The 26,644-nt window shown below is 38.2% G+C and overlaps 1 pseudogene; it reads right to left on the reverse strand.

Annotated features, from left to right (window-relative positions):
* Positions 1 to 26,644, reverse strand: part of LOC106847067 (amine sulfotransferase-like) — a 175,475-nt pseudogene that overhangs the window by 52,603 nt on the left and 96,228 nt on the right.

The following is a 26,644-nucleotide window of genomic DNA, read 5'->3' on the forward strand; positions in this document are numbered from 1 at the left end:
CATCAGAAAGGATGCATGAATTACAACTACGTAGAAAACACATATGAACCTCAGAAGCTTTATCTTCAGTGGAAAAAAGCCAGACACTTATTGCATGATTCACTGTATAGATTAGAAAACAAGGAAAATTAATCTATGATTTAGAAGGAAAGTGGTTAGCTTTTGGGGATGGTGTTATAACTGGACAGGCCAATGAGAGAATTCCTGAGGTCTTGGTCATAATCTGTTTGTTGATCTTACTGCTGATTCCATAGGTGTGCTCACGTTGTGAACTTTTCTGGAGCTGTGCACATGTGAGTGCGAATTTTTCTGTATTTTTGTCATATTTTAATGAAATATGTGACATAATTCATACACGTGAAAACTTTCTGTGAGAACAAATCAAGGAAAAGCTTGCAGTTTACAGAAAAGACAAAACATTAATTACTAATTAGCCAAAGTTTAAAAATCGGGGAATTGTCAATGTTAGAGAGAGTATGGTGAAATAAGCATTCTCATGTAATTTTATAGTAATGGAAATCAGTTCAAATCCTCTTTATAGCAATTTTGAAACAAAATCAGATCTTAAAAATTGTCACATCCTATGATCCTATAATTTCATTTCTAGGAAACTTGAACTCCTATACAATTTTTCTCAATTTTCTGAAATTTTTATTTTACTTTCACTACATTTATTTTTTTGAACTAGCATAATTTTCCAGATCCATGCCATGGGCTTGTTTTTATTGCACAGATAAAACATTTATTTACATCTTATTTGCACTTTGTTGCAAATAAGAACAATATATTTCTGACTAGTTTGTGCAAAATAGGGTAGCTCATGAAAATGATTGATGGAACCCCAAAAGAAGAATTATCTGGCAGTTCTTGCAGAATTGACACCAAGAAGTATGAATTAATCAGGGATTCACGTATCTTTTCAGCTTCTTTTTTTCTCTCTCTCTTGTCAGAGCTTCATGGTCTCTCATTTCTGAGTCCTTCATGTGAAGGATGCATTATTCTCTCCCTCTGTCTCTGAAGATTGATCTTACTTTGGTATGATGGCAGTCATACATTACGTCCAAATGACCTCAGTTCAAACAACAAACAGAGAAAAGGCTAGTGTTTTTGAGTTGCAATTTCGGGGAGAGAAAATAAATGGTGTGGGTTAGGTCACTTAGTTACCCTGAGCAGTCAACCCAAGGTCAAGGCAAAATAGTTATCGAGTACGAACACTACACATAGAATCTGTAGCATCCTTGAGAGGATGAGATAGTGAAAATATCTCCATTATGTTTGTCATAGCTTGAATTCCATCCTTTAAAAAGATATATTGATGTCCTAACCCCCATTACCTTAAGTTGTGGCGTTACTTGGCAATAGGGTCATCTTAGATGCAATTAGTTCTATTCAGATACTGGAGTGAGTGGGCCCTTAATCCAATACAACTGGCATCCCTATAAGGAGAGGAAAGGGACAGAGGGTGAAGACAGCCATGTAACAACAGAGGCTGAGTTTGGAGTGATGCATCTAGAAGCCAAAGATGCTGGCAAACACCAGAACCCAGAAGAAGCAAGAGATGATTCTCTCCTACACTTATCAGAGGAAGTATGGCCTTGTTGACATCTTGAGTTTGGACTTCTAGCCTATAGAACTGTGAGACAATACATTCCTGTTGTTTTGAGCCACCTGCATATTGATTTGTTCTTACAGAAGCCCTAGGAAACTAATAAAATACACTCCAACTTAAGGAAATAATTGCTACACTAAACCAGAGCCATTAGAGCAGGTTCTGGAGCCAAACCAAAGGAGTCAGTAAGTAGTGTAGTGCTGATTAGTTCTGATGCGTGAGATAAGTATACAAATACATGTCAGCAATCACTGTAATAATAATTGGAGATTTAAGTCTGTTCTCATCAGTCTTATTCAGCAAAGTACTGGAAAGCCTAGCTAGGAGAATAGGGCAAGCAAACGAAATAAAAGACATAAATTGGAGAGGAAGAGGCAAGGATTGTCCATTTGCAAATGACATGATGATCTATGCAGAAAATTCTGAGGTATTAGCAAAAAATCTGCTAGAACCAATAAGTGAGTATGGCAAAATTGTAAAATACAAATTGTTGTGTTTTTTTGGTGAGAAAGATTGGCCCTGAGCTGATTTCCATTGCCAATCTTCCTCTTTTCTTTCGCTTGAGGAAGATTGTCCCTGAGCTAACATCCATATTAATCTTCCTCTATTTTGTATGTGGGATGTTTCCACAGCATGGTTTGATGAGTGGTGTGTAGTTCCACACCCAGTATAAAATGTAGTATATCCATACAAGGGAATTACATTCAGCCACTAAACCCAGTCCACCAAAACCAGGGCTATCAAAGCAGAGTGTACAAACTCAACCACTATGCCACCGGGCCACCCTGCAAAATACAAGTTCTTGACATGCAAAAATCAATCATATTTTTATATGCTAGCAAAGAACAATTGAAAAATTAAAAACATTATACCATATACAATTGCTCAAAAAAAAAGAAACGTTTGGTGCATGTCTACGAAAACATGTGCAGAGTCTGCATGCTGATGAACAAAATATTGTAATAACAGGAATCAAGGAAAACTAAATTAAATGGAGCAATATACTATGTTCATTGATTGTAAAATTTATCACAGTAAAGAAGTCAGTTTTGCACAAATTGATCTATAGGTTAATGAAATTCCTACCAAAATCCAAATAGGATTTTAAGATTTCCTATATAGCAACAGTTGATTAAGACAGCATGGTTTTGGCAGAAGAATAGACACATAGACCAATGGAACACAACAGAGATTCCATATATAGAGCTGCACACATACACCGGTTGAATTTTGACAATGGATCAAAGCAATTCCATGGAGAAGGATAGGTTTTTCAATGAATGGAGGTGTAATAAGTGGACATTCACAGAAAAAGACAATAACACTTGACCTAAATCTCATACCTTATAAAAGTTAACTCAAAATGTATTTTGTATCTAAATATTAATCTATAACACTTTTAGGAGAAAATATTCATTATCTAGACATAGGCAAAAAGTTCTTAGATGTGACATCAAAGCCATGATCTATAAAAGAAAGATATGATAAATTAAACTTGGTCAAAATTAAAAAAAAAAATCTTTTGCACTGCAGCAGACCTTGTTAAGAGATGGAAGGAAAAGCCATAGACTGAGAGAAAATATTTGCACATCACATATCTGATAAAGGACTTGTATTTAGAGTATAATGAATTCCCTAAACTCATCAGTAAGAAAATAAACAATCTAATTATAAAATAGGACAAAGACTTGAAAGACACTTTATCAAAGAGAATAAAGGAATGGCAAACAAGCACTAGAAAAGATGTATACTACTATCAGCCATTGGAGAAATGGAAATTAAACCTACTATGAGATACCACTACACACTTATTAGGATGCATTAAAAAATATTAACAATACCGTGCTCAGGCAAAGATGTGGATCAAATGGATCTCTCCTACATTGCTGGTGAATATAAAAAATGGTGCAGCCATTTTGGAAGACAGTTTGGCAATTTTTAATAAAATTAAACATATACCTAACATACAACTCAGCAATCTCACTGCTGGGTATTTATCCTAGAGAATGACAACTCATACTCATACACAAAGTTGTATATAAATTGTCATAGCATCTCTTTGTAATATTCCAAAATTAGATGTATCCCAAATGTTCTTCAGTGGGTGAATGGATAAGAAACTATAGTATATCCATACAAGCAAATTCCATTCAGCAACAAGAAGGCATGAGCAAAGCACAATAACTTGGAAGGATTGCAAGGGCATTACACTAAGTGAGGAAGGCCAAACTCAAAAGGTTACCTTGGCTCTGATTCAATTTTTTTACTTTCTCAAAGTGATAAAATTATAGTGATGGAGAACCAGTGATATCCAGGTGTTAGAGCTGGGAGGTGGAGGTGACTAACAAGAAGCAATGCAAAGAAGACTCTTAGTGGTGACGGGACAGTTTGTATCCTGATTATGCTGGTGGTTACATGAATCTACACCTGATAAAGTTTTATAGAACTCTAATCAACTTACACCACCAAAACAATGCATGTAAACTTAAATAATGTCTGTATTTGAGTTAATAGTATTGTACCAATGACAGCTTCCTGCTTTTGGTAATGTACTATGGTTATGGAAGTAATTATCATTGGGGAAGCTTAGAGAAAGGAACACTAGGATTCTCTGTGGTATCTTTGCATCTTCTTGTGAGTCTTAAAGTCTTTGTTACTAAAAATTATAAAATAGAATAACCAACAAAATCTTGAAGAAGAGCAAAGCTGGAGAATACCAAGATCTATTTTCAAACTTTTTATTTTTAAGTAAGACATCTACAGAAGTTTTTCAAAGGTATCAGTGTCCCTCTTTTCTCTCACAGTGAGAAAGCTATACCAATAATACACTTACTAATTTGTTCAACCCTAATGTACATGTTAAGTGGTTTAAGAATTAATATATCATATTTCTATGAGAAAGAAATTTACCAACTGTAGTATAGTGTTGGAATTCAGTTTATTTTGCCTTTAGCCTTACGTTACTTAGACAAAATACTGGTTTCTAAAGTTATTTAGATCAGATCCTTTTTTCCCCATCCCATTCAATGGGGTTATGGCATACCTTTGGAGTACAATTAAATTCACTTGTCACAAGTTAAATCCCATCCTGGCTTCCTCTAAAGTCGTGATAGCTTTTAAAATTAAATACATTAAAAGCCACTCTTTGTGTCAAAATGGATACATACAGTCCTGTAACCTCCACCTCAGTACCTACCAGGGCCTGAAAAGGCTCATGTGGCTGGCCCAGGTCTAGCTGGAGTCTCATCCCACACTGCTGTCCTTTTCATTTTCTATTCTACAGTCACCTGTCAATTCCTACAGTGCCACAATCCTTCTGACTTATAGGCCTTCACCCAGATCTGTACTCTCTGCAAGAAGCTTTCTCTGATTCCTTAACATAGGGTAGGTCACCCAGTTCCAAGGTCATTGGTTCATCCAACTTTCTATATTACATTTATTGTGGTCGATAGTTCTATATTTATGTGGGTTTTTTGTTTAACATCTCTCCTCTCTCCACTCTCAAGCTGAGACTAATTGTTCTATGAGAAAAGGGACTTTGACTACTGTATCACAGAGCCTGATACACAGTAGTCGTGAAATAAATATTTGTTCAATGAATTAAGTCTTGAAGGAGAAATAAAAGTAACTAGACAGACAAAGAAGAAAAATTATTCCTGGGAAAACGATTAGGAGTATGAAAGCTTACAAGAGGAAGGAGAGCATCTTGATTTGTGAATCGCCAAATAGTTCAGTGTGGCCAGAGGTCAGTGTGCAGGCAATAAGAGATAGATATCAACAGCAAAGGTCAATTTGAGGACAGTATCCAGGAAAATCACCTAAGGACTCTAAGATGAAAAGAAGGTGGTTACAGAAGTGAATAAACCCAGGAACCTGACAGGTAATGCACCTAATTCTTTTAAAAAGAAGGAAATATTAATATTTCCACTATTATTTTAAAAATTATGAATGGATTTCTAAGTGAACAGCAGACTATGACAAGCATATGTGTGTGTGAATTGAGTAGTGTTAAAATTTCTAAAATCTGAATAATTCCAGAAAAATTGCTGATGTACAGGATCATTTATGCTCTTCACATCAATTATTCCTAAATGGGAAGCATCTCACTAAAGAGAAAATTTCTGCAAAATCTTCAACAAAGCAAAATCCGTTGTCTCTATCTGGTCTTGATCTCTGCAGAACGATTTGTGTTCCAGCTGTAGTAGCTGTGTTTGTTGGGGGGTAAGTATTGCAAACAACCTATTTCTGTTGATGAAGCTGTATATGGATGAATAATCAGACCAAGTCCAATTCAGATGGTTCAGTAGTACAGTCACTTAATTCAAGCTTTTTTCTACAAGGAAGAAATAACCAAAGTAACTATCATATACTAAGCTTATTAAAGAGCTATTGTGATAAAAGAGAAGCAAAAACATACTATAAGGAAACAAAGACCCTGAGATTGAAGGCCTTTGGAATGATGGTACACCCAAGTGGCTGACAGATCTTGGTTTGCTTCATTGTGACAACAATTCTTCCATTCTCATCAAAGGAAAAAAAGAGAACCATATGAAACATTCTGCTAGGGACAGAGTGAGTTGTAACCTGAAGGACTATATTCATGAAAAGCTGCTGTGCAAACAGCCTTTCCACCAGTCCCACATTTATATGGTTTTTCTCTCTTGGTAAATAGGGGCATGGGATTTAAAAAATTGTCTGTAAGTTAAGAAGCAGGAAATCTGTTTCCTCTAAATAGCCAAGCCCAAAATTTACAAATTCAAATCAAGGAAAAAAATGTGCCTAAGATTGAATTCAAAGTTTAAACAAAGCAAACACAGGGCAAAAAGAATCAAAGGATCAGAAAAGCAACTGCATTGGTTTTGCATATTTGTGTAATTCTAATGCACAAATGTTTCTGCTTCCTTGAATTTAAAGTTCTTCATTAATATTCTAGATAAATTTAATAGGAAGATCTTGCATCTTTTCCTGAAAAATCTGTCGAATCTCTCACTCTATGACAGTCATATGAATTTTCCAATCTCCAATTGTGCCTAGAAAGAGAACAAAAAAGGCACTTATCAATGTATTACTATGTGGATTAGAGTGAACACACACATGCTGTTGACAGCAGGGTATTTCTCAGTTTTCTCTTTTTGTGAATTGTGGCTCTACTCTGATTTTTCGTTTAGTGGTTACTGTGAGGATTGGATGAAAGATATTGGAGATGAGATAGTCCATTTTCTTATAGCCTCTTATCTCCATTAACTTAAGTAGGTTCCTTCCTTTTCCTCTCTTATTCTGAGTAATTGCTATTACAAATTGTTCTGTTTTTAATTTTGTGAGTTTGTGGCTAAGTTGAAGTGTTTGTCATTAATTTTGATGCTTTCTTTCCCTTTCTCTTTTAAGTTTTAATTGAGTCTTTGCCTCCTTGTTCTGGTAGGGAGCTGTAGGTTTCTGAGTATGTCTATTTATCTCCTCGCTCAGCTCTTTCTAGACCTTTACATTTTTGTTGCTGGTGTGAGGTCATCTTTAATTATTTCTTGTAGGGGAGGTCTAGTGGCCATGAACTCCCTCAGCTTTTGTTTATCTGGGGAAGCTTTTATTTCTCCATCATATCTGAAGGAAAGTTTTGCTAGATAGAGTATTCTTAGCTGAAAGTTTTTGTCTTTCAGTATTTTGAATATGCCATTCCATTATCTCCTGGCCTGTAGGGTTTCTGCTGAGAAATCTGCTGAAAGCTTCATAGGGTTTTCTTTGTACATTATTTTCTTCTGCATTGCTGCTCCTAATATTTTCTCTTTATCATTCACTTTTGTAATTTTTACTATGACATGCCTTAGAGGAGGTTTTTTTAGCATTGATGAAATTAGGCATGATACAAGCTTCATTTACTTGTAAATCTGGAACAATCATGAGGTTTGGGAAGTCCTCGGCAATGATGTCTTTGAAGAAACTCTCTGCTCCTTTCTCCATTCTTCTGCCTCTGGAATACCTTTGACCCGTATGTTGCCTTTCCTAATTGAGTGGGATATTTCTCTAAGAATTCCTTCATTTAAAAAAAGTCTTAGTCTTGTCTCCTCCTCCACCTGTATAATTTCTACATTTTTATCCTCTAGAAGATTAATTCTTTCCTCCATAATATCAGTTCTATTTCTTAAGAATTTTATGTTATTTTTTATTTCATTAATTGTGTTTTTCATATCCAGAATTTCTGCTTGATTTTTTAATAGTTTCAGTCTCTTTGGTGAAGAGATTCATTTTATTGCTAAGCTCCTTGAATTGTCTTCCTGTCTTTTCTTGTAAGCCACTGAGTTTCCTTATGACAGCTATTTTGAATTCTTTGTCATTTAGGTTGTACATTTCTGTGTCTGCAGGTTTGGTTTCTGGAGAATTGTCATTTTCCTTCCGGTCTGAATTGTTGCTGCATTTTCTCATGGTACTTGATTAATCTTTTGTTGGGGCATTTGAGGTGTTCTTATGATGCAGATTCCACCTGTTACCACTAGGGGGAAACAGGAGCAGAGTTTCTGGCCCCACCCTGTCTACTGGAAGCTCTAGGGGTAATATGGGTGCTTGCCCCAGCCAGGAGTGCATTCAGGTGCTTGTATGGACTGTGCTTGGCCGGTGGAGCTTTCTTGCTGGATGAGCTAGGGTCACCCTTCGGCACCTCAGGGGCACTATGAGCTTCCCCTCCTCACCAGAAAAGTGATCACCAGTGGGCTAAAAGCTGATGCTGCCTCTTCCCACAGCCACTCAGGACAAGTTCTCTCTTCAGGGGCTCAGCAGCACTATGAGTACTTGGTGCGTGAGCCTGGGGTGTGTTTGCCCCAGCATGTAGATCTGCTGCAGTCTCTGCTTGAGGTCCATGGAGCTGCTGTCCTTGGTGGGTGGGGCTTCCTCGCTGGGACCTGAGCTAGGACCATGTGGCCACCACAGTTCAACTTCTTATAAGGAAAATGAGATTGCCACAGGGAATGTAAATCATTCCTGGAATGGGCTGAGCACTGCTTCCAGAACACCACCAGGCTCTTTAGCAAGAAAGAAAAGAAAGCTGAAATGCAGGCAATGACTAATGGCTGCTACCTGCCCAGTGTATATATAACTAGATTGCATTAAAATCTGCCCCTACGTCACAATACTAGGCCTAGGCTCTCCTGTTGAGTCCACATCATCTACCAAAGAGAGGTTCAAGTATCTGGTTGGCTTTTCCACCCTCCTCACAACATGGTCCCGTCCAGTGTCTCCAGCCACGGCTCCTGATATTCTCATCCTGGGCCTGTTCCCATCAAGCTTCAGGGATACTCACCTTCTGACATCTCAGTGGCCTGATGTCTCACACATTCCATGCAACTATAATGTTCCATATGCTGCTTCTTTTTTCTAGACTTTATATCTCCAGCTTTATCCATCTAGAAAACGACTGTTTCTCCTATAAGACCCCAAACAAATTTTTCTTCTTTCTGGAAACTTTCTGTGAATTCTGTTACATAATTACTCTCTCCTAATAGGTCCTTATTCAACTCCCAGCACTGATGGCACTGTCATCCCTCTGTTCAGTTGCACCATCACCCAGGGCAATGTCTGACATTTACTAGCTACTCCTAAAATGTTTACTGAGTTGACACAGATAAAGTGAAATATGAATGCTCCTAAAATGAACCCAAACAACACCACAACAGCAGACAAGTGAAAGATTAACTTACTAGAACGGAATAAGAAAGTCACTTCTCACTTTCCAAGTCCAAATTTACAATCAGCCTAAAACCCTACATTTTTCTCTCTCATAATGACATAGCCATAATATTTGTATGTGTTCTTTCTTATAATTTGCATAATTTTCATACTCTATTTCAAGATCTCAGAAATTCTGTGTTAAAAGTCTTCAAAATTCTGGGGAAAAACTGAATGAGGTGCCCCTGGATGCTGTTGTGAGACAGGTCACATTTCAGAACATGACCCATTAGCAAATTATGAAAATATACTAAAGAGCCCACCTGAGGGCAAAAGAAAAGAAGACCCTTTCCTTCTCGAAGGTGGTGTTCAGCAGTGAATTGTTGTCTTGGACTATTTTGCAAACGGACCCAAGTGTAGCCTCTGGGGTTCTTGCCGGAATTTCTAAAAATGGAGCCTTCATGGTTCTCTTCCCTCTAGAGAGTTGACTGCCCATGATTTCTGCTTGGTGCTCTTCATGAGAGTATGTTATTTGGTCCCTGATGGTATCTGATGAGTAACCTAAAACTACAAGGTCTTTATATGGCCCCTGAGAATCTACCAGTGCCTGGCACAGTGCCTGCCACAAAATGCGTGTTCATTTAGTATTAGACTCTCTCCTCATTAACATGAATACAGCACTGAAGATGAGGTAATGATGGGTCTGTTGGACATCACTAGCCCCTCTTACATCTACGTGATTTATCCTGAATCTCCCTCAGAAAGCACAAATTCTCTCTTCTTTGGTTCTTGGGAGGGATTATAATATGTCTTTTATTTAACTAGAATCTCACATCATAAATTTTTTAGTAATATCTCATTTATCTGGCTTCCAGTGATTGAATTTTTAGAAGGAATGAATTCTTGATTCAGCCAATAAATGTGAATGCTAAAATACTTTTGTTACTTTATCCTATCATTCTTTATTATACTTTATGAATTTTTAATATACTACATGGGAAATTTGTAATATAAACTACAGACAAGGATTTTGCCCTTAATTAAAGGATTATATTCCCCCATGTCAAATAGCAATAAATACTGGCTTTGTATTCTCTAAGTTAGTATTTCTCTCCCTTCAACTCTTAGATACAACATTTCTCCTTCTCTTAAACAATTTGAAGCGCTGGTAACACTGAACCAACCTGAAGAGGGGACATGACCTTTACCATTATCCCCATCTCACCTTATTGTGTTCTAGGTGCTAAGGTCATTGCCAATTGCCAGTACTGTTGCACTTGCATTTTGTTTTTCTTTGAAAAGAAAATTTTCTCTGTTTACATGTCTTTAACAAGCCTGAAGATGAGACACTGAAATGGCTAATAAGAAAAATATGAGTTCGCAAAATTTCTTTGTAGAAGTGAAGCATATTCCCATACATCTAATTTGCAGATACAAACCACTTCTCTCTTTAATGTTCCTACCCAAACGTCACTTGCATTGGCCTTAGCACTCTTGCTCTAAGCTTCTGCTTGTGTTTTGAGTTTGTTCAGTATTTTAGTTTCCTTCAGTTGTTTATTTTCAGTTAAATGTATTTTTAAAATCAGTGTTTTAATCCTTGCTTCTTCTGTCAGTTGGTCTTGGTCATCATAAGTCTCTGTAAGTTTAATTTAAGGCTGTCTCATTCCCAAATTGGTAAAGATGGAGTAATTTCAGCTCTTCCATTATAAACTGTACGACCCTGGGCTATTTTTCAAAAATCTCTCTGAGTCTCCACATCCTCTTGAGTAATATTAGCTCAATGATGTCTGATCTTGTGTCATGTCCTTGTCAGTAATGTCGTGTCAATATTATCTGATCTTGTGTAATTTTTAAAAGACTTCCATATAATGCAACAATCAATGTGAGCCTGGAACAAAATAGTGATCAAGTTGTAGTAATTTTCAACTTTCCCAGGTGGCTAACAGCTGAGAAGGTGGGCTAATTATATCTAAGTATACTATAATTGCAATGATAAGTTTGTTTACCTGCTTCCCATAAAGTGGGAGAGTGGAGTCATCGCCATGTGGCAGAGCAACTAGGAACTTAGTGGGGAGAAAAAGAAAGTGGGAAAATAATGTTGCTCCCAACACTAACTTGTCATACCCTCAACTCCCTTCAAAATTCACTGAAGCAACTTCTTTCTTTTTCCTCCCGGGTACAATTGGAAACTGGAAAAATCGCATGACTGTGGAGCAGAATGAAAGGTTTGACAAGATTTTCCAAAGGAAGATGAAGGATTTTCCCTTGAAGTTCATCTGGGATATAAATGAAGAACAGAATTCTAAGCTCAGTGCAAAAAGAACTAAGAAAGTACTTTCAGAAAACAAGTATATTTAATTACACACTCTAATCTTTGACTATCGTTGGATCATTATAGAAAAACCTCAGTGATGAATAAATAATGATCTAGTAGTCTTTACATCATTTGCCATCTGTAGGCTGTGTTGTATTTCCAGGGATTCCTCAGTTTCTGATCCAAAGAGGATTCTTCTTATTGTTTTGCATGTAATTATGGAATCATTTTTATTTTACTTTCAGTGATTCCTAAATTTTTGTTCGAAAGGGGAGGTCATAATGTGATCAATTTATTATCTTGAAATGGAAGCCTACCAATTTTTAAAAACTACTGATAGTGTTTTTTCATATTTAAGATTTTCATTTTTATGTAATCAAATATATCAACCTTTTATTTAATGGCTTCTAGGTTTGAGTTTTTCTTAGGGGAGCCGTTATCCCACATATTTTCAGATATTCATAAATTATATCCTTATTTAATCTGCATATATTGTTTTACATTTCACTGAGGAAGATTTGTCCTGAGCTAACATCTGTGCCAATCTTCCTTCATTTTGTATGTGGGTCACCACCACAGCATGGCTGACAACTGGTAAAGGTCTGCATGCAGGATCGGAACCCACAAAGCTGGGCCTCCGAAGTGGAGCACACCAAACCTAACCACTACGTGATGATGCTGGCCCCTGATGTGCATATATTCTTATGTTTTAAGAAAACTATTTTTTCAAAAAATAGCAAATTGATCCAATATCATTTATTGAATAGTCCATCATTTTCTTGCTGATTAAAATAGACATTATCATATTCTAACTAATTATATGGATGTGAGTTGACTCATGTATAATGATGCATTATTCTGCTGATATACTAGCTTTTCTTTTGTCAAAACCATGATGTTTTAATTTCTAAAATAAATTCATAAGATTTCATAAAGAATCATACTGGAATTTTGTTCAGTAATGTTTTACATTTACACAGTAATTTAAAACCTGATCTCATTACAAATTGCATCTTCCCATCCAGAAATATTGCACCCTCACCATTTATTTGTCTTTTCTTTCAGGTCACTGGGTAAAGACACATGGTCCTTACAGAAGCCTTGCTCATTTCTTGTTAAGTTTATTCCTAAGCATTTACAGACAGTATTTGTAGCTGTTGAGAGTAGGATATTATTTCAGTTATATTTTCCAGCTGCTTATTGCTGCTCATGGACTTTTGCTGACTCATCCACAACTGGAGTTCTGGAATGAATTCTCACTGAGTGGGAAGCAGTGCAGCTAGTCTGAGATCAGCAGTAGTGCAGATGCTGCCACCAGCAACCATCAGATTCTGAAGACCCACTGGTAGATCTCTGCTTATTCGTGACCAACTTGGGGTTGCTGCTGCCTCACCTGCTTTAATATCAACTTTCTCATTACTCTGTTCATCTTTCCTGAGAAACACACACAATTTCTTTCAGAAGATGCTGCTTTAAACAAGGACATAGGGCCCTGATTCTTCACTGGGACAGGATTTCTCATTTTCTTGCCCCCTCATGGTACACCACCTCCTGCCTTTCCGAGTTGCTTTCTTTCCATGGCTCTTAATTTCTACAGGTGTGGGCTTAGGCAGGGACATATGTCTTGCAAAAACCATTCCTTTTCTCCTTCTTTCTCCTTTTTTCTTCTTAAACAAGAGTTGGGTTTGGTAGTGGGAAGGAAACCTTATGCTTTAAAAAAATGAATATTGGCATTTTCTTGTTACAAGATACTGAGTTTAGAATTGTATGTGGATTATCTCTTTTATTATCAAGAAAAACCTTATGAGGAGGTGCCATTTCATAAATGAGAAAACAAGTGGTATGGAGAGAGGTCAATTAAATTTCCCAAGGACAGCTATTTAGTAAGTGTTAGCACTATGATTCAAAACCTGCTCTGACTGACTCTAGAACTGAAAAGTCTTGGATACTCTTCTATTAGCTATTAGTCTTCAGTTAGGGAATGAGTTGGATTGAGACTGAGCTGCCACTTTAACATCATTCAAGTCTACATCTTGTTCCACCACATTCCCTAGAGAGCCATGTAGATGTCTTTCTCCTTATGCCTTAAAAATGGCAGTGCTTAGTTCTTCTTTAGTCAGGTGTTGATTTTAGTTCATTCGTCTCCTGCCCTAATCTTTCAAAATCTTGCCTAAGCCTAGAATTGGCAAATGCACCCAGGAAAGAAAACCAAGGCTAGTTCACCTGAAAAAGGGCCCTTCCCTCTCTGGAATTTTAGTTAATCTAGTTTGTATTGTTTCAAGAGACCTAAAGTTTGGTACAATATAATTTTGTACTTTATCCATTTTTTTACTGTTTTTTTTCCCATGTGCGCAGTGGCCTCTCATGACCTACTACATCCTTCCTACTCAGTAGACAAAGTCTTAACCAGATTTTAATGATTTGTATTAAGATTTATCACCATAAGTACCCATCTAGCTTCTGTAAGTGACCATTTACCGTGGACATCCTTCGATTCTGAAGAGTCTAGGTGTCTAGTCTTTCAATTGCAGCAATAAAAGCCATCTGACACTTTGTGGTAGTAATTTTACTCGTTTTACTTTTAACCCTCAAATATATTTGCAGGACAACATGGGTCTTAAGTGAGAGTCACAGACCATAAGTAAATTAGATAGTCCAAGTTCATGACCCTACTGATGGCACAAATTTTGTACCCAGTGATTCCCAAAGCTGCGACATCGTTTATCATATAAAATCATCCCTCTGATCATGTTCCCTGAGCGTGCTCCAGCTGTCTTATTACCATAATAAAACTTTACACGTTACCTTATTGAGCTATCATGTCTTCCAGGAAGAGAGATAAACTGAAGACCTTACATTTTTCCATGGAAAAAGCAAGATCTGATATACAATCTGGAAAAAGCTTAAAGTTCAGCTGATTAACTAGGGTAAATTATTTCACAATATTTACAGATGCTTCTGTCTACATGAAAAACATATTTCTTAGAGATCTTTTCATAAATCCATTGCAAAATTTACCTTTCCTAAGTTGAGGCAAAGGTTTTATTCCACCTGAGATATACATTTGCTGTGACAGCCGAGTTTTGAAGCCTAAAATATATAAAATTTCCTGGTTTGTGTGTTAAAATACAGATTTCAAAGTCTGCTTCACAGAGCTTCTCATTTTGCAGGCTTTCAGGAAGGTCCAGAGGTCTGAATGTGTGGGTTGTCTGCAGCCACACTTTAAGCGATATTAATCATTCACTTCCTTGTATATATCAGACTAGTTTTCTGTGTGTGCGTGTGTACGTAACTATGTCTCTCTTTGTACGAAACCATTTCACATTGTTTATTAAAAAATTTAATCAGTGATCTACATCGACTTTCTAAAAGTAACTTTATTAGAATTTTCTGGATCCTTTTTTAGTAATTTTTATTTTTTTCGGATGTACATCATATTTCAGATTCTGGATACATTGCATCATGTTCACCAACAGAACACTAATTATAGTGCATCCCCTCACATGTGACCCTAATCACCCCTTTTGCCCTCACCCTCCCCCCTTCCCCAATGGTTACCACCAGTCCAATCTCCAATGCTATGTGGGGTTTTTTTTGTCGTTTTTATCTTCTACTTATGAGTGAGATCATATGGTATTTGACTTTCTCCCTCTGACTTATTTCACTCAGCATAATACCCTCAAGGTCCATCGTGTTGTCACAAATGGCTGGATTTCGTCATTTCTTATGGCTGAGTAGTAGTCCATCGTGTATAAATACCAAATCTTCTTTATCCATTGGTCCCTTGATGGGCACCTAGGTTGCTTCCAAGTCTTGGCTATTGTGTATAATGCCGCAATGAACATAGGGGTGCAAGTATCTTTATGCCTTCATGTTTTCAAGTTCTTTGGATAAATACCCAGCAGTGGAATAGCTGGATCACATGGTAGATCTATCCTTAATTTTCTGAGGATACTCCAGACTGCTTTCCATAGTGGCTGCACCAGTTTGCACTGCCACCAGCAGGGAACAAGTGTTCCCTTCTCTCCACACCCTCTCCAACATTTGTTGTTTCCTGTCTTGTTAATTATAGCCATTCTGACCGGAGTGAGGTGATACCTCACTGTAGTTTTGATTTGCATTTCCCTGATAGCTAATGATGTTGAGCATCTTTTCATATGCCTGTTGGCCATCTGTGTATCTTCTTTGGAGAAATCTCTCTTGAGATCTTTTGCCCATTTTCTAATTGGATTGTTGGTTTTGTTGTTGTTGAGCTGTATGAGTTCTTTGTATATTTTGGATATTAACCCCTTATCTCATATGTGGTTTGCAAATATCTTCTCCCAATTGTTAGGTTGTCTTTTTGTTTTGTTGATGGTTTCCTTTGCTGTGCAGAAGCTTTTTAATTTGATGTAGACCCATCTGTTCACTTTTTCTTTTGTTTCCCTTGCCCAGTCAGACATTGGACTTGAAAATATGCTGCTGAGGCCAATGTCATAGAGCTTACTGCCTATGCTTTCTTCTAGAAGTCTCATGGTTTCGGGTCTTACAGTCAAGTCTTTAATCCATTTTGAGTTGATTTTTGTGCATGATGTAAGGGAATGGTCTACTTTCATTCTTTTGCATGTGGCTGTCCAGTTTTCCCAACACCATTTATTGAAGAGACTCTCCTTTCTCCATAGTATGCTCTTGGCTCCCTTGTCGAATATTAGCTGTCCATAAACGTGTGGGTTTACTTCTGGGCTCTCAATTCTGTTCCATTGATCTGTGTGTCTGTTTTTGTGCCAGTACCATGCTGTTTTCGTTACTATGGCTTTGTAGTATAATTTGAAATTGGGGAGTGTGATACATCCAGCTTTGTTCTTTTTTCTCAGGAATCCTTTGGCTATTCGGGGTCTTTTGTTGTTCCATATAAATTTTAGGATTCTTTGTTCTATTTCTGTAAAAAATGTTGTTGGAACTTTGATAGGGATTGTGTTGAATCTATAGATTGCTTTAGGAAGTATGGACATTTTGACAATGTTAATTCTTCCAATCCAAGAGCACAGAATATCTTTCCATTTCTTTGTGTCTTCTTCGATTTCTTTCAACAATGTCTTATAGTTTTCAGTGTACAGTTCTGTCACCTCTTTTGTTAAGTATATTCCTAGGTATTTTATTCTTTTTGCTGCAATTGTAAATGGGATTGTATTCTTAATTTCTCTTTCTCCTACTTCGTTGTTAGTGTAGAGAAACGCAACCGATTTTTGTACATTGATTTTGTATCCCGCAACTTGACAGTAATCCTTTATTATTTCTAAAAGTTTTTTAGCTGACTCTTTAGGGTTTTCTACATATAAAATCATGTCGTCTGCAAAGAGTGACAGTTTCACTTCTTCTTTTCCAATGTGGAGCCCTTTTATTTCTTTTTCTTGCCTGATTGCTCTGGATAGGACTTCCAGTACTATGTTAAATAAGAGTGGCGACAGTGGGCATCCTCGTCTGGTTCCTGTTCTTAGAGGGATAGCTTTCAGTTTTTCTCCATTGAGAATGATATTTGCTGTGGGTTTGTCATATATGGCCTTTATTATGTTGAGGTATTTTCCTTCTATACCCATTTTATTTAGAGTTTTTATCATAAATGGATGCTGTATCTTGTCAAATGCTTTCTCTGCATCTATTGAGATGATCATGTGATTTTTCTTCTTCATTTTGTTAATGTGGATGTTGAACCATCCCTGCATCCCTGGAATGAAACCCACTTGATCATGATGTATGATCTTTTTAATGTATTGTTGTATTCGATTTGCTAGCATTTTGTTGAGGATTTTTGCATCGATGTTCATCAGTGATATTGGCCTGTAATTTTCTTTTTTTGTGTTGTCCTTGTCTGGTTTTGGTATCAGGATAATGTTGGCTTCGTAGAAGGAGTTAGGAAGCCTCCCCTCCTCTTCAATTTTTTGGAAGAGTTTGAGAAGGATAGGTATTAGGTCTTCTTTGAAAGTTTGGTAGAATTCACCAGGGAAGCCATGTGGTCCTGGACTTTTATTTTTTGGGAGGTTTTTATTTGCTGTTTCGATCTCCTTACTGGTGATCGGTCTATTCAAATTTTCTACATCTCCTTGGTCCAGTTTTGGAAGGTTGTATGTTTCTAAGAATTTATCCATTTCCTCTAGATTATCCAATTTGTTGGCGTATAGCTTTTCATAGTATTCTCTTATTATCTTTTGTATTTCTGAGGTGTCCATTGTAATCTCTCCTCTTTCATTTCTGATTTATTTATTTGAGCCTTCTCTCTTTTTTTCTTGGTGAGTCTAGCTAAGGGTTTGTCAATTTTGTTTATCTTTTCGAAGAACCAGCTCTTAGTTTCATTAATTTTTTCTATTTTTTTTTAGTCTCTATTTCTTTTATTTCTGCTCTGATTTTTATTATTTCCTTCCTTCTGCTTATTTTGGGCTTTGTTTGTTGTTCTTTTTCCAGTACCTTTAGGTGCACTTTTAGATTGTCTATGTGGGATTTTTCTTCTTTGTTGAGGTAGGCCTGAATTGCTATAAACTTCCCTTGTAGAACTGCTTTTGCTGTATCCCACAGATTTTGGCATGTCGTGTTTTCATTTTCATTTGTCTCCAGCAATTTTTTTATTTCTTCTTTGATTTCTTCATTGACCCAATCACTGTTCAGTAGCATTTTGTTCAATCTCCGCATTTTTATGGCTTTTATGGTTTTCTTTCTGTAGTTGATTTCCAGTTTCATACCTTTGTGGTCAGAAAAGATGCATGGTATTATTTCGATCTTCTTAAATTTATTGAGACTTGTTTTGTGGCCTAATATGTGATCAATCCTGGAGAATGTTCCATGAGCATTTGAAAAGAATGTGTATTCTGTGGTTTTTGGATGGAATGTTCTGTATATATCTACCAAGTCCATCTGGTCTAATGTGTCCTTTAAGGCGAGTGTTTCTTTATTGATCTTCTGTTTGGATGTTCTATCCATTGGTGTAAGTGGAGTGTTAAAGTCCCCTACTATTATTGTGTTACTGTCTATTTCTCCTCTTATGTCTGTTAATAACTGCTTTATGTATTTAGGTGCTCCTATATTGTGTGCGTAGATATTTACAAGTGTTATATTTTCTTGTTGGATTGTTCCCTTTATCATTATGTAGTGCCCGTCTTTGTCTCTTATTACAGTTTTTGATTTAAAGTCTATTTTGTCTGATATCAGTATTGCTACCCCCGCTTTCTTTTGTTTGCCATTTGCATGGAATATCTTTTTCCGTCCTTTCACTTTCAGTTTGTGAGTGTCTGTAAGTCTGAAGTGTGTCTCTCGTATGCAGCATATACATGGATCTTGTTTTTTTATCCAGTTGGCCACCCTATGACATTTGATTGGAGCATTTAGTCCATTGGCATTTAAAGTAGCTATTGATAAATGTGTATTTATTGCCATTTTGTCACTTTTTCTTTTTTTGGGGTGTTTTAGTAGTTCTTCTCAGTTCCTTTCTTTTTCTCTTGCTCTCTTCACTTGTGGTTTGATGGCTATCTTTAGTAATATGTTTGATTTCTTTTGTCTTACTTTTTCTCCTGCTTGTTATAGGTTTCTGGTTGGTGGTTACCATGAGGATCCTATTTAATATACTATGCATATAACAGTCTATTGACTTCTTTCTAAAAGCTCTATTATTTCACTCCCCTCCTCCTATGTTATATGTTTTTCACATCATATATAGTCTTTTGTTTAGTGTATATCCATTACCCTCCTATCATTGAAATAGGTAATTTTAGTACATTTGTCTTTTAACCTTCATATTACCTTCACAGGTAGTTGATCTGCTGCCTTTACTATACTTTTACCTTACAAGTGATTTTATTGCCTGTTTTTTCTTGTTGTTGTTTTGAGCTTTTTTGATAATTTTTTTTCTTTTAACTCTATTTGTGGTCATTGCTTTCCCACTTAAGTAAGTCCCTTCAGCATTTCTTGTAGAACTGGTTTCTTGGTAATAAACTCTTTTAATGTTTGCTTGTCTGGGAAGCTCTTTATCTCTCCTTTGATTCTGAATGACAGCCTTGATGGATAGAGTATTCTTGGTTGTAGGTTTTTTTCCTTTTAGCACTTCAAATATGTCGTGCCATTCTCTTCTCACCCGTAGGGTCTCGACTGAGAAGTCCACTGACAGCCTGATGGGCTTCCCTTTATATGTCACTTGTGGCCTTTCTCTTGCTGCTTTTAGGATTCTCTCTTTGTCTTTAATTTTAGACATTTTGATTATAATATGTCTTGGTGCAGGCCTCTATGGGCTTCTCTTGTTTGGAGCTCTCTGTGCTTCCTGAACTTGGATGTCTGTTTCCTTCCTCAGGTGAGGAAAATTTTCCTCTATTATTTCAACAAATCAATTTTCTGTCCCTTTGTCTCTCTCTTCTCCTTCTGGGACCCCTATAATCCGAATGTTAGCACACTTGATATTGTCCCAGAGTTCCCTTATACTGTTCTCATTCTGTCTAATTCTTTTTTCTCTTTTCTGTTCTGCTTGGGTGATTTCCTCTAATCTTTCGTCTAGCTCGCTGATCCGTTCTTCTGCTTCCTCTACTCTGCTATTGAGTCCCTCTAGTGAATTTCTCATTTCGAGTATTGTATTCTTCATTTCTGATTGGTTCTTTTTCATATCTTCGAATTCTTTGCTGATGTGCTCACGTGTTCATCCATTCTTCTCTGCATATCTGTGAGCATCCTCATTATATTTTGTTTGAATTCTTTGTCAAGGAGGTCACTAGATTCTGTTTCACTTAGTTCTTTTTCTGGTGTTTTGTAGTGTTCCCTTGCTTGGAAAGTATTCCTTTGCCTCCTCATTATGCCTCTTTCTCTGTGCTATTTTCTTTGTACTAGGTGAGTCGGCTATGTCTCCTGATCTTGGAGAAGTGGCCTTATGTATGAGATGCCTTATGAGGCCCAGCAGTGTGCTTCCCTCTCATCACCAGACCATAAGAACCAGGAGTGACCCCTTTGTGGGCTACTCGTGTTCTTCTGCTGTGGCAGGGTTGCTCCCACTGCAGGTACCCAGGGAGTCTGATCTTTCCTTCCCTGGCCAGCTGTTTGTAAATCCGGTTTGGAGGGTCCTCAGCACTGTTGGCTACAAAGTCTATTAGCACCTTCTTATTGCAATTGTCCTCTTAATTGGGTTGGTACCTAGTGTAGCTGGTTGCTAGGCTCAGGGGCGTACAGTTGTGATAGGCCTGAGCCCAACAAGGCTGATGTCAGTTCTCTTAGGAGTGCAGCTGAGTAGGGCTAGCCCTTGGCATGGAGGCACTCAGTTGTTTCAGCCTTTGGAAGGTGGGGCTGATCCTTTTTGTGGCTATTTGTGAAACATAAGTCTTCTGCCACTGATAAGCCTGACCGCCCTCTGGACCACATACGCTGTCAGCAAAGTCCTGGTCCGTGCACACTTCTCAACCCCCTGGAGCGTACCCCACTGCCACACTGCAGAGGCCTCACCTCTTCTCCAATGCCCCCCATAGTTCACCTGGTCCTCACACAAGCCCTGCCCCACAGAGGCAGACACCTTTGCCTGCCTGTAGAGGATCAAGGCACTCAGCCAATGCAGGATGAAAAGTAGCCTGAGGGCTTGCTGTTAGGCAGGGCCAGTCCCTAGGGTAGGTTGCCTGCCCTGGCTGAATTGGATTAAATCTGTGCTCTAGTGGGTGTGGCAGACCCCTGGGCTAACAGCCCAAGGGACACACCTCAATGGCCCCCACCTGTGTCCATATCAGCACGCCTGGACCAGCTCAGAACAACGGCCCCCACCAATGTCTCACTCTCCAGAGAGGATCCTCCTCTCACCAAGATGCCCCCAGAGCCCACCAGGTGAGTCTTGTTTCACCAAAGGACAGTCAGCCTTCTCTCTGGTGATTTTAGGTTGCTGCAATGAGTGAGTTTGTGCGTGGGCCCTTTAAGACCCGGATCTTTTCGGTTTTCGGCCGATAGCTTTTCTGGGGTGTCCTCGCTGCAGTTAACAGCCAGCAAAGCCAGACAGTAAGACCCCCCTCTCAGTTGGGCTGAGTCCGAAGGATGGTTATAGCAGTATTACCCCCGCTCCGGACCTCACTCCTCCAGGGAGGGCTGCGTGCCTTAGGTTGGCTCCCGCCTGGCCAGCTGAGAAGCTCCGCTGCTCCCAAAGGTGGCTTTTTTCCTCTCTGGCTGGAGTTACTGCCTCTTCTGCTTTCGTCAGGACTGTCCCTTGTTGTGGGGGTTCTTTTTATCCAGTTTTCAGTTTTCAATCCAGGGTGATTCTTCCAAAAATTGTTGTAACCTGGTTGTGTTCGTGGGAGGAGGCGAGTTCAATGTCTGCTCACAGCACCATCTTGACGAGAACTCTCCACGGTTTTTATTTTATTCTTGCACAAGACTTCATGTTTAGCCAGGGAAAAGTTGACAGCTGGAGACCACGTCATTCTCTCCTGTGTGTGTGTGTACCCCTGTGCATGTGTGCAGACTTCCTGACTCCCAGGAGGTTGTGTTTGCTTATCAAAGTCCACTATGACTCTCTCATTCTCTGGATTTCTCAGCTATATTTCTGACTAGTCTTTTTCTTGTACCAGCCAGTTTCACAGCTAGGATATTGTTCTTCCCTGAGTGTCAGCCACCCAGATTACAATTATTTTCAAGAGTGCCTCTGGGGGTGGGACTTTTCCAAGCTCCATTCCAAATCAGGTCAGCCCCTTCAAGCCAGTGGGCCACATAGAACCTTCAAGTCACAAAGTTGGCAAGGAAGGTGAAGATGGGATCAGTTCCATGTTAAAATGGCAATAAACCTCTGTCGTTTCTCAGATTGAATAGTTTTTCTGGGAGAAATGCTTCTCAATTTGCTGTACGCCTTTTGTCAATTTCCAGATATCTGAAATGGTTGCTTTTAGAGAATTTGGTCTAGTCTTACCATTTTTTTAAGGTAGAGGATTTCCTGAGTGTGTTACTCTGCCATTGGAAGTCCTTCGGCTTTCTCTGGGTGTGTGGAGAGCTTCCTCTTATCAGCGAATCAGTCCTATAAAGTGAAAAAAAATGACCAGGGCCCAGCCTGGTGGTGTAGTGATTAAGTTCACCCGCCCAGCTTCAGCAGACCAGGGTTTGCGGGTTCCAATTCCAGGTGCATACCTACACACTGCTCAGCAAGCCATGCTAAGGTGGTGTACCACATACAAAGTGGAGGAAGATTGACACAGATGTTAGTCCAGGGCCAGTCTTCCTCAAGGAAAAAGAGGAAGATTGGCAACAGATGTTAGATCAGGGCCAATCTTCCTCACCAAAAAAAAAAAAGAAGAAGAAGACCAGGTGCTATAAGTCTGTTAATTTTCCATGAGAATCCTATATTCCTGCTTTTCATATGTGGAATTAATATTTTCACATACAGCAGTGTGCTAGGGACTGGAAGCTGGTTTGTTTTGCCGGTAAACATCTTATGTCTTGAATATTGTAAAGTTTTCTCCTGAAATTTGTGCAGACTGCTTATGCCAAAGCAACCTCTCTCTCTCCATGGACACTCTGTTCATGTAGTTACACATCCACCTATGTGGTGTCGACCTCTGAGAATACTAGACTTGCCATAGCATCATCACAACTGTTCCAGTGTAAATTTCTACCAACTGCTTTGGGGCCATTCATAAGGCAAAATGGAATTGATTCTTGTCAGAGATGCCAGCCAATTGAAGCATAGGTTTTGGCCAATATGGTTTGTACTTAATTCTCAATCCATAGCCACAGTTATTGACCAAACCCTTAGTTACATGACAGGTATTTGTGTAAATACGGCTCACGTCTTGTTTTAACTCTTGACCTGGTTACGTGACATAAGAGCTACCTGTATTCCTGCTCATTGGGACAAAGCTCCCTCACTGTCTTCTCATGACTTCTATCAATAGTCCCAGTCTAAATCATTTCCAACAAAAATTCATCGTATAACTTAAATTTGAACAAATTATTATTCACGTGCTGAAAAAACAAACCCTACATCAGTTTGTGACCTAGTGCTAGAAAACTTCAACATGCCAGTAGCAGGAGGAGTTCTTATCCCTGAAGAGCGGAGGCAATTCAGTGTTGAGTTTTAAATCTCTCTGTCCTTAATCAAGGTCGAGGGCAAAGTGAAGGGGCAGAACCTGGGATAAAGAGGACCTGAAGACCCTCCCTTCTGCTGACCCTTCTTAGAAGAATTTTTGGTGTTGAAATTCTTACCATTCCCCTTGTTCCAGATTTCTATACTGAACTTTTCTTTTGATGCAATCTTTATTCTTATGCTACCAGGTTTTCCTTCAATTTCACACCCTTTTCAAAACAGTACCTTGAGGTACTGTTTCTCTTTCTTTGCTTTGTAAATATTTTAAAAACTCACTTTAAGGTGATTTCTCCTCCCTTGTTCTGTGAATAGGTAGCACTCAATTTAAGTTTATACAAGATAGTCCTTGTTGGGAAATAGCCAATTATTCTCAACTTCATGGCCATCCTTTGAAGCCAACACCAAGAACAAAAATGAGCTGCCACAGTCTTAGCATTTGAACATTTTATTGATTCTGCTCTGTTCTACCTCACACTGCTCACCTCCTTTCTTAACATCTGCTAGAATATTCTAAATCCAGGGGGTTTGCTAGCCACAAGTACAAATCCTATACTTGGCTACTAGCTAAGGCTCAAGTTTTATTTAAAACTTTCCCTAATGAATGCCGTGAGGATAGTTCTTACTTAACAAAGAATTTCCTCAGGAGTTTTGAATCACTTTTTAAAGATCTCCTATATTTTGCAGTTTCCAAAAGATCACCACACACTGAAAGACAAAAAGGAGAGTAGGAAAAAGGCAAAGTTATCTAGTCAATGTAGAAAACAGAAAATTACACCGCTTCAGCTCCCCAGTGATCTCCTCACAAGGAGACAATACTCTCAATTTTACAAAGGAGACTGTTAAAATCCCAAGTTTATTCATAACCTCAAGCTGTAGTACAGATATGCTAGAATATTTCATGGAAATTCATGTCCTTTTCCTTGTTGGGCTCTATCTCAATCCATCAACTCTTTTTATGTGCCAGGTCAGTGAAAGAGTGAGACATAAGGCAAAAGGATTTCTTAAGGACGTCTCTTCTGTTTTCTACTCAGCAGAAATTGCTGGCACTGGTTTCTGGCCCTCTGCTAAGAAAGTTTGGTTTTAAAATTTTGTGTTAGTTTTCTATTACTGGTGTGAGAAACTACACAAACTTCATGGCTTCAAGCCACATAATTTCATTTTCTTAGAGTTTGTAGGCCAGAAGCCCAAACGTCTTGCTGGGATAAAATCAAGGTGTTGGCAGGACTGAGCTCCTTCCTGGAGGCTCTGGGGAGAATTCCTTACCTTGCCTTTCCCAGCTTCTAGAGGCCCACCTGCATTCTGTGCCTCCTGAGTCCTCCCTCCATTTTCAAAGCCAGCCTTATTGCATTTCTGTGACCATCCTTCCTTCATCACAGTTCTGTCTTTATTCCTTTTAGACCAAGCTGGCAGTGTTTCTGCTGGTGCAAATTCTTCTCTTTCTCAGCTTTATTGATGCATAATCAGCAAATCAAGTTGCATATATTTAAATTGTACAATGTGATGATTTTTAATCATTTTTTAATCATGTTTGTATATCAAATATGTATGTGTATATTTATACTGCATTATCTATGCCCCTTCTTCTATTGACAGACACTTAAGTTGTTTCCAATAATATCTTCCTCATTTCCTTCTGAGCCTAAATTTCAAATGTTGAAGACACTGTTACTCTCCCTCTCTGACCAGCTCTCCATCTTGTTCTACAACATTTAGGAGGGGTGGACAAATGGGGGTTTATCAACAGTTAATTCCTGAAATGGCCAAGTCTTGAGGATCCACGACCTCAAAGTGATGACATCGAGTCTGCTGCTACATGGATGAAGAAAGGATGATAATATGACAAGTGGACAGGCAGCCTTGTCTATGAGGCAGAAAAAGTGAACTGACAGAGATATTGTGGAGGTGCCACAAAAAGAGGTGATGATATGTTATTATCTGACAGATTTAAAAATGGAGACAGAAAGCACATCAACAGGAGCCTTTGCACTCATCTGTTTAGCCCATCATTCCAGTGACTATGAACACAAGGAGCCTGAGCGAGTGTTGACTGGCTGCTCTTTCTGTACTGGACCCTGAGGTTGTTTGGAAACTTAAAACTGGTCCTTGCCCTCAAGGAAATTAAAGCCGGCACCTGAAATGAGTTTGTGACCACTGAAATACACATAAATTCGATAAGTAAGAGAAAGGGAACAAGTGAAAACTTCAAGCCAAGTGATAAATAAGGTATCAAATTATGGAGTTGTTCCAATTTACTGAAACAAAGTGTGGGCATAGGGTTTTGGGGTAGTCCTAGGAACTGGTTCCAGGAACAACTGTAGAATTGTGGACCTGGCACTAAATACTTTAATTCCCAACTTTTTCTAGTTGTGAAAACTGAGATTTAGATCAGTTAAATAACCTGTCATTCAAATAGTACTTCATAGAACTGAGATAAAACACCAGGGCTGTTCTTCACTGAAGCCTAAGTGGTTCTTGTTATCTACCGCATAATCCCTAGTCCTGATATACACGTAGCAGTCAGGGAAAACTTTGTACCAGTGCTCACAAGCTCTCACCCCTTCCTGTGTCTTAAATCAATTTCCTCCTTATCAGCTGATGTATGAGAAGAATGAGAGCTCCTCCAAATCCTCAATTAATATAATATTCTTTGTATATAATATGCTTGCATACAAAAACAAGTGACACTTAGCTAAAACACTAATAAAACCAGTGAGAAAATTTAGTAAGATAGTTGAAAACAAAATATACAAGAATTAATTGATTAAATCCAAACAAGAAATTTTTAAAAAATGGTAAAAGGACTTTACGAAGATAATTAGGAAAAAACTCATATCTGATAAATTGTGAGATGTACTTCCTATAGAGACAGAAGGAAGATAAAAAAATATCTTAACATTTCTTATATTTATATATACATTTCTTGTAACGACAATCAGAAATCCAATAAGCTTTTGAAATACTAAACTTAAATATAAAAACATATATGTGAAACTATTCAAGAACATTTTCAAAAAGAGTG

Source organism: Equus asinus, chromosome 24, assembly GCF_041296235.1.
Source record: "Equus asinus isolate D_3611 breed Donkey chromosome 24, EquAss-T2T_v2, whole genome shotgun sequence".
Lineage (NCBI taxonomy): Eukaryota > Metazoa > Chordata > Mammalia > Perissodactyla > Equidae > Equus > Equus asinus.